Consider the following 18,799-nt stretch of genomic DNA (forward strand, 5'->3'; position numbering starts at 1 on the left):
GTTCTGTCCTTCTGGATTTGTTTGTCTATATAACTTTATTCTGCTAGATTAGGCCTGTTTCTCACCTTTTATTCTTGTGTATTTCCAACCTGCTTGTCCTGCATGTAAAGAAACATACAAATACTGTATGAACACAAATCATTCATCAAAAATATAAACTACGTAATACCCACATATATGATCCGCACTGACCTCAGACTGCCTGACAAATCTGCAAGCATTGATTTGATTGGTCACAAGAGGGCAGCATACAAGCTGTGAACACAACCCTGACAGATGACCTTTCAACTTTGATCAACCTCTTTGGTGCACAGTTTGTTTTCAGCTGTAAGGAGTCATACTATGATTCATTTAGGATGCGGTTTCCACTTGAAGAACGTAAGTCCATTTTAAGCTCTGAAACCATCACCCTTTTTAGCTGCTAAATACTAGCTAATGTACACTAGCTACTAGTTGCTTACTGTAACTGTTAGTTGATGTATAATTTTCTATTTATGTGTCACCTTCAGGATGCTGTGAGAGATGACACATTTTTAATGGATATATAGTATTTGTAAGATGTCATTTACGGGCCACCAATATTTTGAGTTCTTTTTTTGCAAATGTTGGCATGCTAACCTGCTACGCTAGGAGTTAAACATGGGCCCAATCTCAATGTCCTCCCTAAGCCCTGAGCCCTGAGCCCTTCTTGACTTAATTGACGTCAGCTGGAAACTGATTGAGGGCAAGAGGCTGTAAGGGCTCAAACTGTAGAACTGGGAATGGGACAGCACTTTGAGACTTCTCACTTAACCTGCATGATGTCATGTAGCTCACCTTAGTGATATTAGGAATTTTTGATTGCACAATTTTTACGTTCCTCAAATTCAAGGCGCTTACGCCTCCTGTTATGTTCATTTCTCTGGAACAGCAATAATGTTCTTGGGTCAATTTGTCCCGGGGCATATTCAATTATCCAAAAGTGTCAGAAACCCACAAAATCCCAATCAGATTTTTTTAAATCAAATTTTGAACTCCATTACTAACCATTTCAATCAAGATTTAGTCCATTGGTGTTCTTTAATTCTCACAGATCATGGTTCAATGAGGATAACTCATTTTTTCAACACATTTTTCATTAAAATTAATGCTAAAACTTTTTTAAATGTACATTGGAAAGCCCTGAATATAAATTCAATAGTTATACATGATATAGATTTTTGTTTATTTTATTTTAATTTTTTAATTTTTTATTTAATGATGTTGATAAATTAACACGACACCTCTTCTGTCACATGCTGACCAGATTTTTATGCTGCATTTAGCTGGTTTGGAACGCATACATTGCCCAAAATAGACTTTTAAAGGGTCAATTTGACCCACAACATAACAGGTGGGTTAAGGGACGACTGACTGCCATGTGATCCAGGGTCTTACTGTACAGACTGCTTAACCACAACATTTAAAATATATAAAAAGGCTATGTAACTATTTTATATAAATTATACTGGATACACATATGTGTGAAGATAAAAAGATTAAGGCTGTTTTCTATATTTATACTTACAGGCAGACTTTTTTTACCTGTAAATTTCATTGCAACTTTCATGCTTCTTTTTTTACTGTTGCACTTTTTAAAATTTCATGTCCGGCCGCTCGTTTACCTTTCCATGCTCATGGGCTTCCCCTGGGAATCCCTTGTTTCACGTCACAATGCTATGGACTATGAGTAATTCCCTTACGCTAAGTCTGCAAAAATGCCCACTTACGGAAAGGGGGCATAAAGGACTCAAAAAGTCTGAGAGAGATCCCTCACACTTGAAGATTTGACAAGGGGACAGCCCTAAGCCCTCATGGACTGAGGAACACACCTCAAGGTCAGTGAGTGCTTGAGGGTGCACATTGAGATTGGGTGATAGAAGCAAGTTGGTATTCTTATAGTGAACATGTTAGCATGCTACAGCCATAGCCATGATGTCACCCTTTGCTTTCTGAAGCAGAGTTTTGATTTGTATTGATGGTGGTAGCTACAGTATATTTAAAATGCTGACTCAACATAACTGTCTGTCGACCTAAAAATGAGGCATGGAGTTGTGACTGGTAGTAAGCATCCTGGCTAACAGCTACAGTGTGCCTGCCTGTCAGTCAAGAAAACCATGCTCCAAATAATGCAAAACATGTAACCTTTTTATCCCAAAACAAATGAGTTATAAAACAGTGTGACCACGAACAGTGTGTGCAGAAAATCTGTTTTCTTTTTTGTACCAGGCTGCAAACAAGTTTATTCTTCCAGTCAAGATGGTCTTTTATGAATTGGTGTATTTGTGACCTTCACTTCTTCTGAAGACAGCCTCGAGTGGACACTTGAGGTTTTATCACTTCCACATTGGCTTCATAGTTCAAGAAGGAGGATGCCGCTTGGCTACAGCCCATATTTAGCAGAAACCATGCAGGGCTGCTAGCATTATTGCACTTGGTCTTGATATTAACATTCAAAACAGAGCCTCAGTCTGAGAATGAAGGTAAAAAAAAGAAGTTAATATATGATGTTGTTTTCTCATTCTGATGCTGCTGTCGCCTCAGGCTCACATGATCAATAACATGTTTGCGGGGGTCAGACTTTGTGTTATAGAGGTGGTGGGAATAAGACAGATGTGTTCTTGCAAATCTGGGAAAGGATGTAGAATCATATCCTGTCCATGTGCCTTTATTCCCCAATGGACAATTAAGTGAATCATGTAAAAGTCTCTGCTTGTGGCAAATGTGTAACTAACCCCCATCACTGCAGGGAATTCACCCCGCGACCTTAATTAATACCATATTCCTACAGTACCTTATTGTGTGTTTGTCTCACATTCATAAACCTGGCATTTTCCCAGCAGGGGCCAGACTGTGGTGACATTTATGGAGCTGCAGTTTTACAGTAGCGGTCTTGTATTTTGATTGTTTAATCCAAATGACCTAATTTCCTGTAACAGAGGGGTTCACTGATCTACCTGTGAAAACAATGTGCCTCCCTGTCGCCTCTCTGAGAGTTTCCATGCTATGTGCACTGGCGTACAACTTTGGTGCCATGGAAATGTGTGTGTGTATGTGAGTGTGTGTGTGTTTAGCGTAGGCATGTTAAAGGGTGGAGGGCTCTTTCCATTTGTGGAATAATCTGAATCGTTGGGGTGGGCACCGGAAACTTGCCAGTTAAGGGTACATTGGTAGTTTAGTTACAAGCTGATAAGAAACCTTTGTCTTTGGCTATTTCTGATTCCCTGTGGTTCCACTAGCTGTGTTTACATGGAGTATGATATTCTGATTATAAACGGTTCAAAGCCCAAACAAAATACAGTTCAATCGGATTAAACAGGCCCAAAGTGAATTAAATTTCATTCGGTTGCAGAGGAGAACTTTAAATCCTTTCATTAACAAATCAAAATAAAAAGAGTCCCATGGGGGTTGCTGGTGGCCTAGCGGTCTAAGCACCCCATGTACAGAAGCTGCAGTCCTCGTCGCAGGGGTCGCCGGTTCGATTCCCGGCCAGTCGACCATTTCCTGCATGTCTTCCCCCACTCTCTACTCCCCACATTTCCTGTCTCTCTTCAGCTGTACTATCTAATAAAGGCAAAAAGGCCAAAAACATAACTTTAAAAAAAATAAAAATAAAATAAAGAGTCCCATGTAAAAAGTAGGGGTGTGCGATACCACACATTTTTTGTTTCGATCTGATACCAAGTAATACAGGGCCAGAATCGCTGATACCGATACAGATACTGATACTTTTTATTATTAAAAGTATCTTATGTATTTTGATGTATTACATGCGTGTTAAAACACAGGACAGTTTTTAAAGGCAAACAACAAATACTCTGCCTGAAGCATTTCCCTCCTCCTCACTTCTTTCTCTTGAAACTCAGAGTTCTCTCTGACGTGGATTTTTATATGTTTTAACAAATTGGTGGTGTTACCACAGTAGTGAACAGCCTTCCTACACAATTCGCAGTTTGCTAAATTTTCAGTGACAGCTGTACAATACCTCCAAAAGATGCTCCTCTTACTTTCAGCCATCACGGCATGCAATCCATGTTTGATTGGCACCGTTAGTCAGGGTGCTTACTGCGTCGCGCTGCGCGTGAGCAATGAATGTGCAATGCATGATGCGTTTTTTCGTAGTTTGAGCACACAGGACAGCAGCAGTGGAGAAGCAGAGAGTGCATGCACTAAGTGTGTTCAAGAGAACAGAACGTTGTTTGCACAGACAGCCCTACTCTTTGATGAAATGGATAAAACCTAGAAGAGAGAAAGTGAAACTGGTATCAATCCTATTGACGTTAGAATCGATCTTCAAAAATGAGGCGTAGTATCTGTAGTATCAATATTTTGGGATCGATCCGCCCACCCTTAGTAAAAAGTGTATCTGATGTCTTAAAGCTGTGTTCTTTCTGAGCATGCCCAGCGTCTTCATGTACATACGTAGTGATGTACAGTTCTTCTTCCATAGCTTTCTCGTCTTGGGACAGAGAGATACAGTATAAGGTAATGTTCTGGTAGACTTCTACTTCGGTGTAATCGCCTCCTACCAGCCATTAAAGAAGAAGCATGCAGCTTTAAGGCATTTCTACCCAGGCTTCTTAAATCCACGAGGCTACAGTTACTTATTTTGAACGGTCTAGTCTCCTAAATGTGGGGAAATCTTACTCCACCCAAACTATCTTTTTACCTGCTGTGTCATTGGTGCCAGTGTGTGCTGGGAATCAGGCCCTGGTCTCGGGTTTCTGCTGGGAAAACAAGCGTAGCGAGAGTCCAACAGGTGATGGGCTTGATGGAGCGGCTTGTCATAACACTGCGGTGCTCCATCACGAGAGAACCACTGCCGAAAATTAATTACGCATCAGGGATGACTTCAGGAGGTTATTTATAGCCTCTCTCTGGGATTCTAACTGAAAGGGGATCCCCTCGGAAAGACTGGAAGTATCTCCAAGAATAATCTGCCTGCTCGTCTGGACTCTGAGCAACTTCCCGTTTGACTTGTGGACTTCACAAAGTAATGTGAGGTCATTTGGAGGCTTTGGCTTTTAAAGCTCTGCTCTGCATCTGTGAGATGATGTCAAGTTTAAAGTGTTGGCAATCAGCAACAGATAACAGATCAGTCCAGCCAAATGAAGAAGAGGTTAAGCTCTCTAATGCTCTGGAATGCCGAGTGGGTTTTTGTTTACGCTGTACTTTCCACTTTTGGGGTAATTTTTTACATTTATGTTTCGGGTAAATCTCAACAAAGCAAAACAGATGTGCAATAAATAAAACAGAACAGAAGGCGGCATATTCCTCTGTTTTACACGTTACTTTAAAAGACAATGTTCGTTGTTAAATTGTCTGAAGGATTCAGGAGATATCAGCACAGCTTCCAGAGTCACCTCAGCTGTTAAAACCAGTAGAAGATTATGTCCCATCAAAAGGTCAGACTAAGCAGGTCAAGACACTGCTGAATGTCAATTTGATCCTCATCTCCTTCTTCTAATCACCAGACACTCCCAGCTGCTCAGAAAGAGAAGATGTTATGGTTCAACACTTCCGATGGCTTTCCGTCTCATTCCTCAAAGGGAATCTGGGATGTTCTTCAACCTGGGCTTGAAGGGGTTAACTGGGTTTCTAAAAACATCAGGGGACTCCGTTGTGATCTCTGTACAGATTTACTTCACTCCCGTGTCAGACAGCATCCTGGAAGCCGATAAAATATTTCAATAGAAACCCAAAACGCTCCTCCCAGAGATTAAGCTCCAAGGGGGAGAGAGAGAGAGAGGAGACGAGGAGTTCAAACTGCCATAAATTCTTGGCGGAGTAACGTGAACTGGAGAGACGGTTAATGATTAGAAAATGTCCTGATCCGCCTCATTTCACCCTATGGTGCTGTTTCCCACCACTTTTTTTCCATGAAGTTGTAGCACTGAAAATTCTTTGTTTTTTGTGGGCACTAATGCTTGTATGAGATGCATTCATAGTCTTTAAAGTAAGATCTTTGTCTGGTCTTGCATGTTTGGGGAAATGTATGTTTGGTAGGCTGGTACAGACTTCTCTGGATGTTTTGGATCTGTGAGGGGATAGTCTTTCCAAGCAGAAACCATGGCTCATGTCCCAGTGAGTGCAGGGTAATCCCCATATTTCATATCCTTGGCTGAAAGATTTTTTTCCTGTTGCTTTTTTACTTTTAAAGCTCTTGTTCTCCTCAAAGCGTTGTTTTGATTTGTCATTGAATCAGCCAAAGCGCCTTTGAACGGCTGGTTTACTCTAATTATGAGAAACTATTTTTACCCATACACCTCTACTGCTGAGAGTTTGGCTCAAGTTTTGGAGGGTTTGAGCGATCAGAAACTTACAAAGCATCTCAATACAACAGAATTCAATAGATTATACATTTGTGGTATTCAAAGCACACAGTAGGACTTTGATGAAAAGATCTATACCCTTTAACAAGCACTCTACTGAGAAGCTGGAAGCTGTGTCCCAATTCAAGGGTAGCATCCTTTTGAAGGATCCAGCCTTTGGAGCCTGTGTAGACCGCTTAGTCTCAACTAAAATAAGACTGTAGATCTACAGACAATTTCTTGTTTGTGCAACCATGTGTTCCTGCCCTTACACATGCGTCACATAGACCTACTGCCCTGTCACCTTGGTGGTAAACTAGCTAACAGCTAGCGTCACATAACTTAACCATCAACACCATAATTTTAACGATAACATTGTCAGCTTTCTTTTTAAACACTTGTATTGCTTTCATTGAGTTGTAACAAAATACTATCATTGAACAGTTTATTTTTGGTTGCTTGAGAGTCCACCATCATATTTGAATTGTCAAATTGAGGTAGCAAAGAATCACGGGATATGTTGGTCCACAAAGGATTCATTAGATGCATTCTTCATATCCTGGAGAAGCTGGATGCATTTGAAGGAGCCATTGAAATAAGACATATTTTGATGCACTGCTGTGATGCAGTCAGTCCTCAAATACCCCCTCAAAGGATGCAGACCCTGAATTTGGACAAAGCTGGAGATTAGCCTAGTTAGCAGACTAGATTTGTGAAACAAATGTGTGCAGAAGTTCTTCATTTTTTGATTCCAAGTGGCGTTAGCAAGGACGTAGATTGCCTCCCGACCCTAAAACTACAGGATAGCAGCTTCTTGTGGTCCCTAAGACCAGGCTGGAAACCAGGGGCGGCCGTGCCTTCTCGGCAGTGGCCCCCAAACTGTGGAACGAGCTGCCCCCCCATGTTAGATTCTCCCCAACATTACCGACTTTTAAATCCCGTCTTAAAACACATGTTTACTCCTTGGCTTTTAACCCAGCATGAGAGTTGTGTGGTCTCTGTCTCTGTCTGTTTTTATTTTATTTTTATTTTTTATTGGATTTTTATTTGATCTTACAGTGGTTTTATTTTATTTCTTATTTATTTTTAAAGTGTTTTATTGGTTTTATCATGATTCTTTTATTTTATTCTATTTTATTTTCTGACAGTTTTTCATGTTCTGTGTTTTAACTTATTTTACCTCACTGTGCAGCACTTTGCTAAACTTGATTGTTTTTTTTAAATGTGCTATATAAATAAAGTGGATTGGATTGGATAAAACGTATCAGAGCAACAAATGTCTGTAGTGATGTGTAGCGACAGTGTGCTAAGCTGAGTAGCTGGCTCATACAACCAGACCATACTTTAATAGGCAACATTAGCCCTGTGAATGTAGTGTGAATTACTGGTTAGGCCACTTAGTACTGTCATAAATAGCAGATTCAGAGTCTTCATTAATTAGCATAATTAGCTATTTTGGGCACAGTTGACGTTGACTAGCTGTGTGCCAAGAAGCTAAAAGCCCGCCTCAATTCCTCCTCTTTTCTGTGTCTAGGTTGACCAAAAGCTAGGTCGAGTCAGCATTTCCAATATGGTAACCGCCATCTTTTGGCTTCAAAATGTCACTTCATGTGCCAGCTGGTGACGCCACTGAGACTACGTGTTTTATACAGTCTACAGTCTAATGGGAGGGCAGCTACACACATCTGCCAGAGCCACTGAAACGTGAGCAAACAGAGGTGTGATGTTCTGAGGCTAACAGGCACTTAGCTCAGTAAGAAAAACAAATTTTGAAGAACCGTCCTACCAGCACTTAACACGTCAATGTGCACGGCAAAGCAACAGTTTGAACTTAACTGCTTGTAAAACCTCAACTTGTTATTTTTTGCTTTTACATAAGTCTAAATATTTAGAGATGCTGATGGGGGAATTTATTTAACTTTGGACGGAGCCGTGCTTTCTGTTTACCCCTGCTTCATGTCTTCATGGTTAGCTAAACAACTCCCTGCGGTCTCTGGCTTCACATTAAGCGGACAGATGGAGGTGGTACAGCTTATCTCTTACAACTACAGGTGAGAAAAGTCAAATCGTACTGAGCAAAACTTCAAACTCTCTCAAAAACTTTCTGAAGGAATTTCTCTGAGAAAGAAAACCTGGGAAGTGACACCAAAATATCTGTCAAGCTAAATGGCTTTCACAGCGAATAAGTGAGAAATCATGAGTTATCCAAAGTCATACACACCCTCACATGTCTCTCTTCGTCTGTGTTGATGTCTCTAGATTAGAGGGTTCTGTAGTTCCTCACTAACATTATGTTCTGACCCTGCAGGCCTTTCTGTGCGTTCGGGCCCCTTCATTAGGCTCCTGCAGTGTGTGCCCACTCACCCAGGGAGGGGAGGTCATCTCCAGGCCTATTACTAATCACAGCCCCGCCCTCCCCTGAGCAGCCAGACCCCCTCACTCACAGCTGGCAGGTGAATCAACGCACTCTTTGTCGAATCACCTGAAGGCCTGTTTTCTCCCCCTGAATCTTTTTTTCTTGTGTTTTTGCAGATTACAGGGGGGGAGGCAGTGAGTCAGAGAAGTACCTTTGTTTGTTTGAACTAACAGCTGCTCCTCATTCATTACACTAATGTCTTCTTTCTCTATTTGTCATCACTGAAGTCTATTGCAAGGCACGCTTTGGATTTTATGCGGTGATGTATACTTAACGTCTGTCTGAAATCCTGGCTTCAACAAGCTAGGAATAATATAAAAATAATGGATCAAATCACAAAATATAAGAGGAAGAATAGGCAGTGTGGGAATCCAGAGAAAGAAGACTGCTGAGTGCAGGATTCTGTCAGGTGATAAATCAGATTAGAACATTTTAAACACTTTGCTTTAAATCAGTGTCAGTGCCGCCGGGTGTGTCCCTATCAGGAGCCTGAGGGAAGTAAAAACCTCATGCTGTGGTAATGAGGGTGCCGGTGCCTTAACCCAGCATGGGTGCTCCTTCATGCGGGAAAGTTTGCGGGAAAATTGAGCTGCAGGGAGAGGAAGCCGACAAGGGAAAATTGTTCTTTCTCCAGAAGAACTGCGAAAAAAAAATTCCACTGTCTTAGAAAGTCAGCAGCAGGAAATTATGAGCTGGGTACGAGGGATGTGATGAAAGATGTGTTTATTTCATCTGAATTGTTGAGTCACAGAGTAGAAAGCATGCAAGTTATAAACACTGTGTTCTACAGGAATATCATGGAGGGAAATACTATGCTTGTCACTGACAGTGGTTATTTGATCTTATCACAAAGACTCAATAGGGTAATGAGTTAAAATATGCCCTCTTGCAGCTCTGAAGCTTCATCTGTATTATCTTTTTTTTTATCTGATCAATTGACTCTATATTTATATGGACTGCATGCCTCCATCTCATCTCACTGTAAACAAGTGAAGCCAAAATACCGCCTTGATGGCCACTGAGTTATTGCACTGGTGGAGTCAAAGGATTGACAAATTATTCCCCCTCCTCTAGCCAGAATTCTCATTTCACTTGCTTCTAAATCAGCAGAGATCCCTCAGGTTGGTACAGTCCAGAGCAGAACAGAATCTCTTTGTTTGTTTGAAGCAGACACTCATGGAAAGTTCAATGACTCTTCTGTTTGTCATGTTTTCTCTCACTGCTCCTCCACCACTCCACTATTCTGGTAAAGAACACTGTAGGAGTCTCATTATCAACAGAACCATCCATTATGATGTCCCATCCCCTCTTTTAAATATCTAATAATGTCTCCAGAAATCAGCATGAGGAGAACTGACATCGATGACAGAAAGCATGTTTAAGAATAAGTTAGCTGAATTTTGTATTCTATTTCAACTTTATAGTTTTACCCATGCTCCATCTGTTATAATGGAGGAGGCGGGCCTTATAACATATACTGCAGCCAGTCACCAGGGGGAGCTCTAACAGGTTTGGCTTCCCTTTTGAGGAGCTGTTGTGCCAACCATGTTTTATACAATCTATGATCAGAACCAAAAATGAAGCATAAATCGTGTTGAGACCAAAGACTAAGTAATGTTTGCCTGCTGCTATTACATGCACAGTAAGTGCATAGACAGAATTAGAAACTGGAGTTTGCTAATTGTTTTTTAAATCATTATATCAAATCTGATTAGCCTTAGACTTTGGTAAGGTAACCAGACTGGTCACATAGGGTTGTCAGATATTCAAAAAGGTGTTGTTGTTATTTCTAAGATTGAGTGATGTTTTCAACTGTAATACAGCAACTCATCTCTGAGAAGGTGTCAATTCAATGCAAAACAAAGCTCAATCCTGAAACTACATGCACACAATGAAACACCTACTTTTGAGCATAGCTGGCTTATCCAAAAAACAACATAATATAAGAAGACATTATATCTCAAAATGCTCAAATTGAACTTTGAAATTTTATTTCAAGTACAAGATGGTCTTAAACCTAGAGAAGGGCCGCTGTAATACAACTCAAATTAAAGTGAATACATCTCAAATGAAGAAGTTGACATGAAATGTATTGGTGCAAAAATCTTTTTTTGAGTGTAAAAATAATAATTGTTATCATTCCTGGTTTATTCTGAGACACTAAGCCTTAAAATACTGGTAAAATATTGCTTAAAATAAGTTTTCCCTCCTAATAAAATATTTTTTTGCTTATTGAAAACCCTTTTTTAAAATCGCCATAAATGTGCTCTAATGGTTGAAAAGTTCCTCAACAAACTAATTTGCCGATCCAGTGGGGGGGTAACCCACAAAAGTTTTATCATAACATCACAGACGTCATGCTGAGAGGTATTAAGCTTTGAACACAACCAGGTGCAATTCAGAAAAAAGCCCTCCTCCAAACCTACAACAAGGATTTGATGTCATAGTCTTGCATTCATGCAACCTCTATGTAGTGACATAGACTTGTTGTAGAAGGTTATAAAAGGTCAATGTGTATTTAGCTTTAATAGGGGCCCACACATCTTTTCTGGGCTCACATCTGATCAAAGCTCTGCATCAATTTAAAGCAAAGTCAAACTCAGCCTGGCTTTGAGGCTCCAAACATCAACAGACAGTACATTTTTTTAAATGCACCCTGATACAGTCCCTTCATGCAGCAGCTTCTCTTATCAATAACAGTCATTGTAGGTTCCAGTGTGGTTTAAAGAAAGGACCTTGTAAATAAAAAAAGGTTTAGCTGGACAGAGAATCTACATTTTGACACACAGGTTAGCTCATTTCTCTCTGTTTCCGACCTTTGTGCTAAGCTAAGTTACTGTTGGTGTTGAGTTTCATATTTACCATACAGCAATGAGGCGTGAGAGTTGCTCTCCAGAGCATCTTTGGAGGTAGCATAAGTAATTCACCAGCTTAGAAACAGACCTTCAGTTTGCTTTGTGCTGGCTAATGAAAAAGTTTTATTGCTGTTCTCTTATTTCCTCTGTCAAGTATGTTTGAAAGGGAACCACAGACGAGTCAGCCGCCCCTCACTGATGACAAGACCCCAGGAAGTTACAGCACCCTACAGTATCAAGGCACCCTTACAGTACTCAGTGCCTCCCTGTTAAACCACAGCATGTTTGTGCTGCAATACCCATGGGTGCGAGTCAGCTCACAGTCTCCCCGATGAACAGACGTCACTGAACACACAGGGAGTGAGTAGGAGTACAGTCACAGACCCAACACACACGAAGCTGTACTGATAGATTTCCTGTAAGGTCGTCTGTGTGTCTAAATCTCATTCGACAATGCGTTCAATTGTTTTATCTCCAGATGATCTGAATGTGAAACTTATCATGTGGTTAATAACAGCAAAGAGAGAGCAGGCCACCCTCAGATCAGTGATAATGTGCTGAATAAAGACTCTTCAGATCCCAGGAGTCAGGAACAATCAGCTGTTGTTCTCACAGTGATACTGATCCAGCACGTCTACGTTCAGTTTCTTTTTGATGTGGGGTGAAAAAGAGGTTGGCATAAGTTCATCATTTCAGCTGTCAGTGCAAGGTCCTCAAGAAAGTCACACATGTTTGTCCTTGTATCACCTCAAATCTGCTGTTATATAAAAAGGGGTCTGCAGAGAGATGGGACGGGCACACCTGGTAGATTTAGGACAGAGGATCCAGATGGCACCTGTGGAGCTGAGATTGCTCACCTGCAGGAGCGAGCTAACACCTGGATTTAGTCTGGACACTGAGTTCATTCAGTTTGCCTTAAAATATCTTGCTTTGAACGACTGGCGGAGGTTTTATCAGACTGACATGTGTTGACAAGTGGGAAAAAAAGATCACATCTTGGAAGCTTCTGCAGATTTTCAGCCGAGCCACGGATCAAAAAGATCGCTCTGACTGCGAGAATTTTAAATCTTGCAATATGTCTCCAACAAATGTATCTCCAGTTCTTATCCGACGGCCTTTCACTGTTCAAAAATGTTCCAACATCCACAAAAATGTACCTCATACCTTTTCTTCTAAGCGTGTGGTGGTTTTAATTGGCTGTAGGAGGTTGTGGTTCAAGACGTATAAGGACGTAACTGCCATGGAAATAGCACGATATGAGAAAAAGGAAAGCCTGACTCATACAGCGCACGCAGAGAGCTCTCCAGAGCTGTGTCATCAGGACTCTCAGCTGAGAGCACGGTTCTTCGAAATGACCCCACCCAGCTGGTCCCTGCTGTTCTCATCTGAAAAACCTCCACCTCTCACTAACTAACATCATCAGCACGGCCCGCACCACAACTGAGAGGCATGGAAGCAATTATAGCAGCAGGACCGGGAACATGCAGGGTGAAGTCAAATCTGAGCAGGCTAAGGAAATCAAAGCTCGGTCTCTGTGTTAGCATGCGAGGGGACTGATTGTTGGCTTAGGACGTGGTCAGAGAGCCGGCTGTTTGAGCATATACTTGGAGGTTTTTTCTCTGTTTTTTGTGTTTTGTGAACACAGCTGTAGCATGACCTCTGTGGCTGAAGAGAAGCTTAATTAAGTCTGGTAATGATAACCCTGATGATGTCATGAGGACAAACTGAGCAAGGGTGAGAAACCATCAGACATACAACGTGAAGTCTGATATAAAAGCTGTGGACACAAGTTGGGGAAGTGTCAGATGCAGACCTTTTGGAGCTTGAATCAGTTTACAGACTGAGTGATCAGGATATTTCAACCTTTGATGGATACGTTTGGATGATTTTTATTACATTTTTTTTCTCACAGCGTTAGAACAATCCGATTCTCTATTTACAAGCATGAACCAAGATCTTAGAACTGGAAGAACTCTGGTTTTCGCCAGCAGCTGTTTGTAATTAGAGTAAACAATCATGTAACAGCAGGTTTTATTGTATGCAAGAAAAAACGTCAGTGTGGGGAGCAAAGGCAGGTGGACCACAATCTGCTGTCATCATATCCCGGCGTCCATCAGCGGTAATCTGACAACATGTCATTTATCTCTGCAGAGTTTCAAGTGAAGCTACAAATCTGCTCTAGATTGGAAATTACAAATTGAGTAACACATCTAAGGGTTTAGATTTCTTGAAGTCCTGGAATGCATCAGACAAAGTTTGCAATTTTACTTTGTACTAATCTGCGTAATGATGTTGTTATTTTGGCAAATGCAAGACGTGCAAATTGCAAACAAATCACAGGCTAATTAGGTTCTTTTTCAGGCTCAAACTTTTAGAGCAAGCCAGAGTGAAGCCTCCGTCTAACTTACTAATTACAGTGAAACTGAGACTCACCAGCAAAAGATAAATGGATACTCCACTGGGGATGTAATAAAACAAGAAACAACCGAGTCACGGCACACAGTTAAGAAAGTCTTGACTGGTAATTATTTCTCACCAGCAGCTGGCTGAACTCAGTTGCCCCCAAAAATAGACCAGGGTTCCCGAACTGTTGTAAGATGATAGATAATGAACAGTCCAAGTCCACGTACAGAGGAAGTCAGTCTGACTGGATGAGTCAAATATACACAAGATTTCACCGCAGACAATGGCATGTGTCCTGGATGTTGTAAACAAAGGTCAGCTTTGAGTTCTTTAAGAGGGAAATTCAGGGAATGATTACATTCAGCAAACAAATAATAAGAAAAGACAAACTAGTATGGGAGACTGTTTAAAAAAAGTCTTGAAAAACATAGAACAAATACTTCCACCTCAAACTTATATAAAAAATATTGCAGTGCTTTTCCAAATGCATGTTATCTATATTTAGATGAATTTCAAATCATGCTTGTTGAATATGAAGCAGTCAGCACAGAAAGAGTTACTGAAAGAGACCTTCTGTATTCATGGATATTTTAACCTTCATTTCTGGAATTCATCAGTCTAATAACAGTGTCATTGTTATTTTTTTAATTTTTCTATTTTTTAAGTTATATTTTTGGCCCATTTGCCTTTATTTGATAGGACAGCTGAAGAGAGACAGGACTTTTTTTTTTACCAGGTAAAAATGTTTGAGAACCAGTTCTCATTTACAAACATGACCAAGAGGCACCAACAGGAACACATACACACACATAGACATATAAACATAAAATAGACATATAAACATAAAATGTAGGGAGTAGAGAGTGGGGGAAGACATGCAGGAAATGGTCGACCGGCTGGGAATCAAACCAGTGACCCCTGCAACAAGGGCTGTAGCCTCTGTACATGGGGCGCTTAGACCGCTAGGCCACCAGCGCCCCTTAACAGTGTCATTGTTGACATGTTTTTATTTTCTGTTTTGATTGATTTGAAATGTAAAATGGTTTTCATATGCTTCTAATCAAATCTTGAGTCCAGACAGCCAACAAAGACTCTTTAATGCAGTCTCTTTTGACATTTGCAGCATCATGACAAATGAATGCAGCCAAGTGTGTTGAATGCCTTTTCTGTCAAACTATGCACGTCTCATCCATACTGTAATGAGCTGAGCTGAAGTTGCCAGCCAATTGAAGTTTCCTGCCAAAAGGAAAAGTTTATAAGTCAAAAACGTTTGTCATGCTTTAAAAATTCTGCAATAATGAAAAATATCTGCACTTAAGTTAATGAGCTCAAAAAATGCCTGGCTGATGATCTGATCCTTGAAATGACTTTGTGTTTCTGGATCCACACCAGCTGCATGTATTCTCATGAGATCCACATAATTACTCCCAAATTCAGATTATCATTTGTCTTGCTCCTCACAGGCTCCCATCCTATCAGGGCTTTCTTTCATTTCTCTCCACAAGCCTTCCACCCAGACCGGGGTTATTATTGGTCACATCACATGGGGTATTACAACACAACAAGATATTTCTTCCAAGAGGAACCCAATTCCTCGGTGACCGTTGTTCAGCCAGAACCTGATGAGCTGAGGTGGATACGTCCAAGAAATCTGGACGCGCCTGTGACAACAAACTCTTCGGGGAGTCCAAACTTCCTTGTTACTCATGGAAACTGATTTACTAACACACACAAAGTTTACTCAAATTTTCCAGTTGTCGTCGTCCCCTGGTAGCAGAGCTGGGACAATGAGGGGTGAATTGTGTTTTTGTTTCTCTTATTTGAGAATGTGTTTGAGTCAAAGTAAGAGAGACAGACTGAAACTTTGGCCTGTGTTGTAAAAGGGGGAAATTTCTGCTTTAACAGCTCCCGTACCTTCGCAGAACGCGTGCATAACTTTCCAAATCACTAATAGAAACCAGACACGCCGTGAACAAGGATTGGGGTTTTCACTGCACAGCTCAGGAGGGAACCACTGGAGAAGTGACGTGACAGAGTAGGAGGTTAGGAGGGATAGTCACGTTTTTGAGAAAAGATAGGAAAATAATAGAAAAGAACTGGGCAGAGAGCAAACTCATACACTTTAGGATTTATTTTTACACAGAATGACAAAAGTATGGACAAAAGGAGAGGGAGGCCAGAGACCAGGGGAAATGGAAAGGCTTTGTGGACAATCTTGGAACCTATGAGTTATTATTTGTAGCTCCTGGGAGTGATGGACAATTTGGAGGGCTTCTGGTGTTGGCAGTTATTTAGACAAGGGATAAAAGACTTTGTGGCAAAGAATATTTATTATTTTGAATCAGAATCAACTTTAAGAGCCAGACTCTGCTTTACCCTTGCATTGAGTGTACATATGCAGCTTTAGCTTGCAACAAGGAGCAGCTTACAGAAGGTAACAGTAAAGCTCCTGTAAGGAACCTTTAGTTTGTGTCAATGTTATTTTGTCCTGTTTTGGACTTATCTCTCTGATCTTGCCTTGTATTAAAAAAAAAAAAAAGAGTTCTGTTTTGCTGTCTTTTTTAAGTCCATCATACCCTCACTGAAAACCTTTGCTGTGAAAAATGTCAAGACCTGTTTATTTAGTTCACTTCACCTGACTCCCACCTGTTGGTGGTGGTTTCAAGCATTACAAATGACTTGATATACATATTTATTCTTGTCCCTGATGGTCTTACTTCCTTTTGTAGGTCATAAAAAGGCATTGATATTGATTTCAGTCTATTTCAAATCAAGCTAAAGCTCCTTACTGGAGCTTTAACTTAATTTCACAATAAAGGCCATAGAAATAAATACAGGAAGTGTTCAAAGTATGCAGAAACAATATGATAACATACAGTGTAGGTTATAAAATGTGTCCTTTTCACATGTGAAAGATGCAGTGATGTTCATGATAAAATGAGAATAAAAGTCATGTGAAGATGACCAGAGGTAAACAAAAAGCTAAATCCTTGTCAGATAATAGTCTATTAGTTCTTGTATTGCACTGCTGCTCATGCGTTCCCTCTCTTTACTACATGAATCATTTGTTTCAAGAAAGTTTCTTTGGCTTTAGCACAACACCACATGTAGAGCAGTCTGGTAAAGGAGCTTGATTAGTGAATGAGTCTTAGGTGTGACGGCTGATTGGCAGCAGGTGTGTGATGGAGAGCCACACCCTGACACAGACAGAACAGGGGAAAAAAACAACAACACACCAAGGAGGGGAAACAACAGGGGCTGTTTTCAAAACCGCCTGCTACATACTACCTACAAATGTAGTATGCAAGAAGAACTACATACTGCGTTTGAAAGTAGTATGTTGTATGACTGTTCTGTTGGATCTGTTTTGCTGTGCCAGGTGTCGCTGGATTTCCGGTTTCGGTAAGCGGAAGTAAACAACGACCAAGCTGATAGAGAAACTGCTTCTTCAGCATCACTTATGATTTAAAAAGTTAAGAAGTGGTTTATATGGAATTTAATCATTTTCACAGCACCTAAAAACTGAGTTCCCCCCTTCAAAAAAGAAGAAAAAGGAAGAACCGAGATGTTAGCGCTGTGAGCTGTGGGAAACAGTACGTTAGGGAGACTGGTCCGATGCATACTGAAAAATGTTCCCAAATCAGTACAACCTCTGGGTAGTTTTGGCACATTGCAGATTTTGCTATTGTTCACATGCTACATACTACATACTGAATTCTGGTCAAATCAGTACGTACTAGTATAGTAAGCTGTTTCGAAAACAGCCTAACACACAAGGAATAGTGAAGGGGCTAAGTCAAGACCATGACAGTTATGATGTCATTTGTGTTTCTAACACACGAACTTCAATTCAAACCAGGCTGTTTTTGTCTTTATTGGACAGGACAGCTGAGGAGAGACAGGGAATGTGAGTGATTGATATGCAGCAAAGAGTCATGCCTGGAGTTGAACCAGCAACCACTGTAATGAGGACTACAGCCTCAATACATGGGGTGCACTCTTAGACCGCTAGGCCAACTCGCCCCCAAAACTGGGTTTCTTTTTGGAAATTTAACCAATTTAAGAGCATTTCACATGTTTGTCCAGTTTGCTTGATGTTGGTACTCTCAGTCATAGCATGCCATTTTTCAAACCACAACAGATTTGTTCATCTATAAAGAGAGAAGGGATTAAGTCCAGTAAGTTCTGGAGAAAATGATTAATTACAGTAAAAAAAAAGTGAGGATAAAAAACGTTTCATCCATGATTTTCCCTCTAGGCCTGTCCAAGATTTAAGCGTCCACTCCCTTTCAGTATCTGAAATTTCTCCATCCACCCGTGAGCTGTGCACCACTGACTGATAAGGGTGAAGTCGGCATTACACTTAACTGAGATAATTCCCAAAATCCTGGGAGCCTCCCAAACATGTGAGAAAATACTCCACTGCCTGACATCTTGATTCAGCTTAACGGGGGAGAGCACCTAACTACAACCACATGCACCCACACAGATAACCACCCTGCTTCAACTCTGAACTCCCTGACAGCTCACTGACATGAAGCCAGCCGAGCGTTTTAAGATAAACATTGATGCAGAAAATATGAGAAGTTGAGGATGGTGTAATCAGGGTTTTCTTTTCTGTTTAACTTTGATTGAAATGGGAATAGAGGGGGTGATTTGTTTTTTTTTGTGTAATCTGGGACACTGGGACAGCAGATCAGATGAGTCATCATCATTTTGTGAATCATATAATTTCTCAAGACCACAAAACCCTTAACCCCCTTTCATCTGCCTATCTTAAAGTCTGTCCTCTCCTC

General features: G+C 40.7%; 1 long non-coding RNA gene across 1 annotated transcript; it reads left to right on the forward strand.

The window, feature by feature from the left end:
• The first annotated feature begins 278 nt into the window (after positions 1–278).
• Positions 279–16,690, forward strand: LOC117821798. The gene is made up of 5 exons (XR_004633058.1): positions 279–378; positions 8,638–8,782; positions 8,862–8,879; positions 11,755–11,960; positions 15,467–16,690. It is a non-coding gene; the product is annotated as an uncharacterized LOC117821798 (long non-coding RNA).
• Positions 16,691–18,799: the final 2,109 nt, after the last annotated feature.

This window comes from Notolabrus celidotus, chromosome 11 (genome assembly GCF_009762535.1).
Source record: "Notolabrus celidotus isolate fNotCel1 chromosome 11, fNotCel1.pri, whole genome shotgun sequence".
NCBI lineage: Eukaryota > Metazoa > Chordata > Actinopteri > Labriformes > Labridae > Notolabrus > Notolabrus celidotus.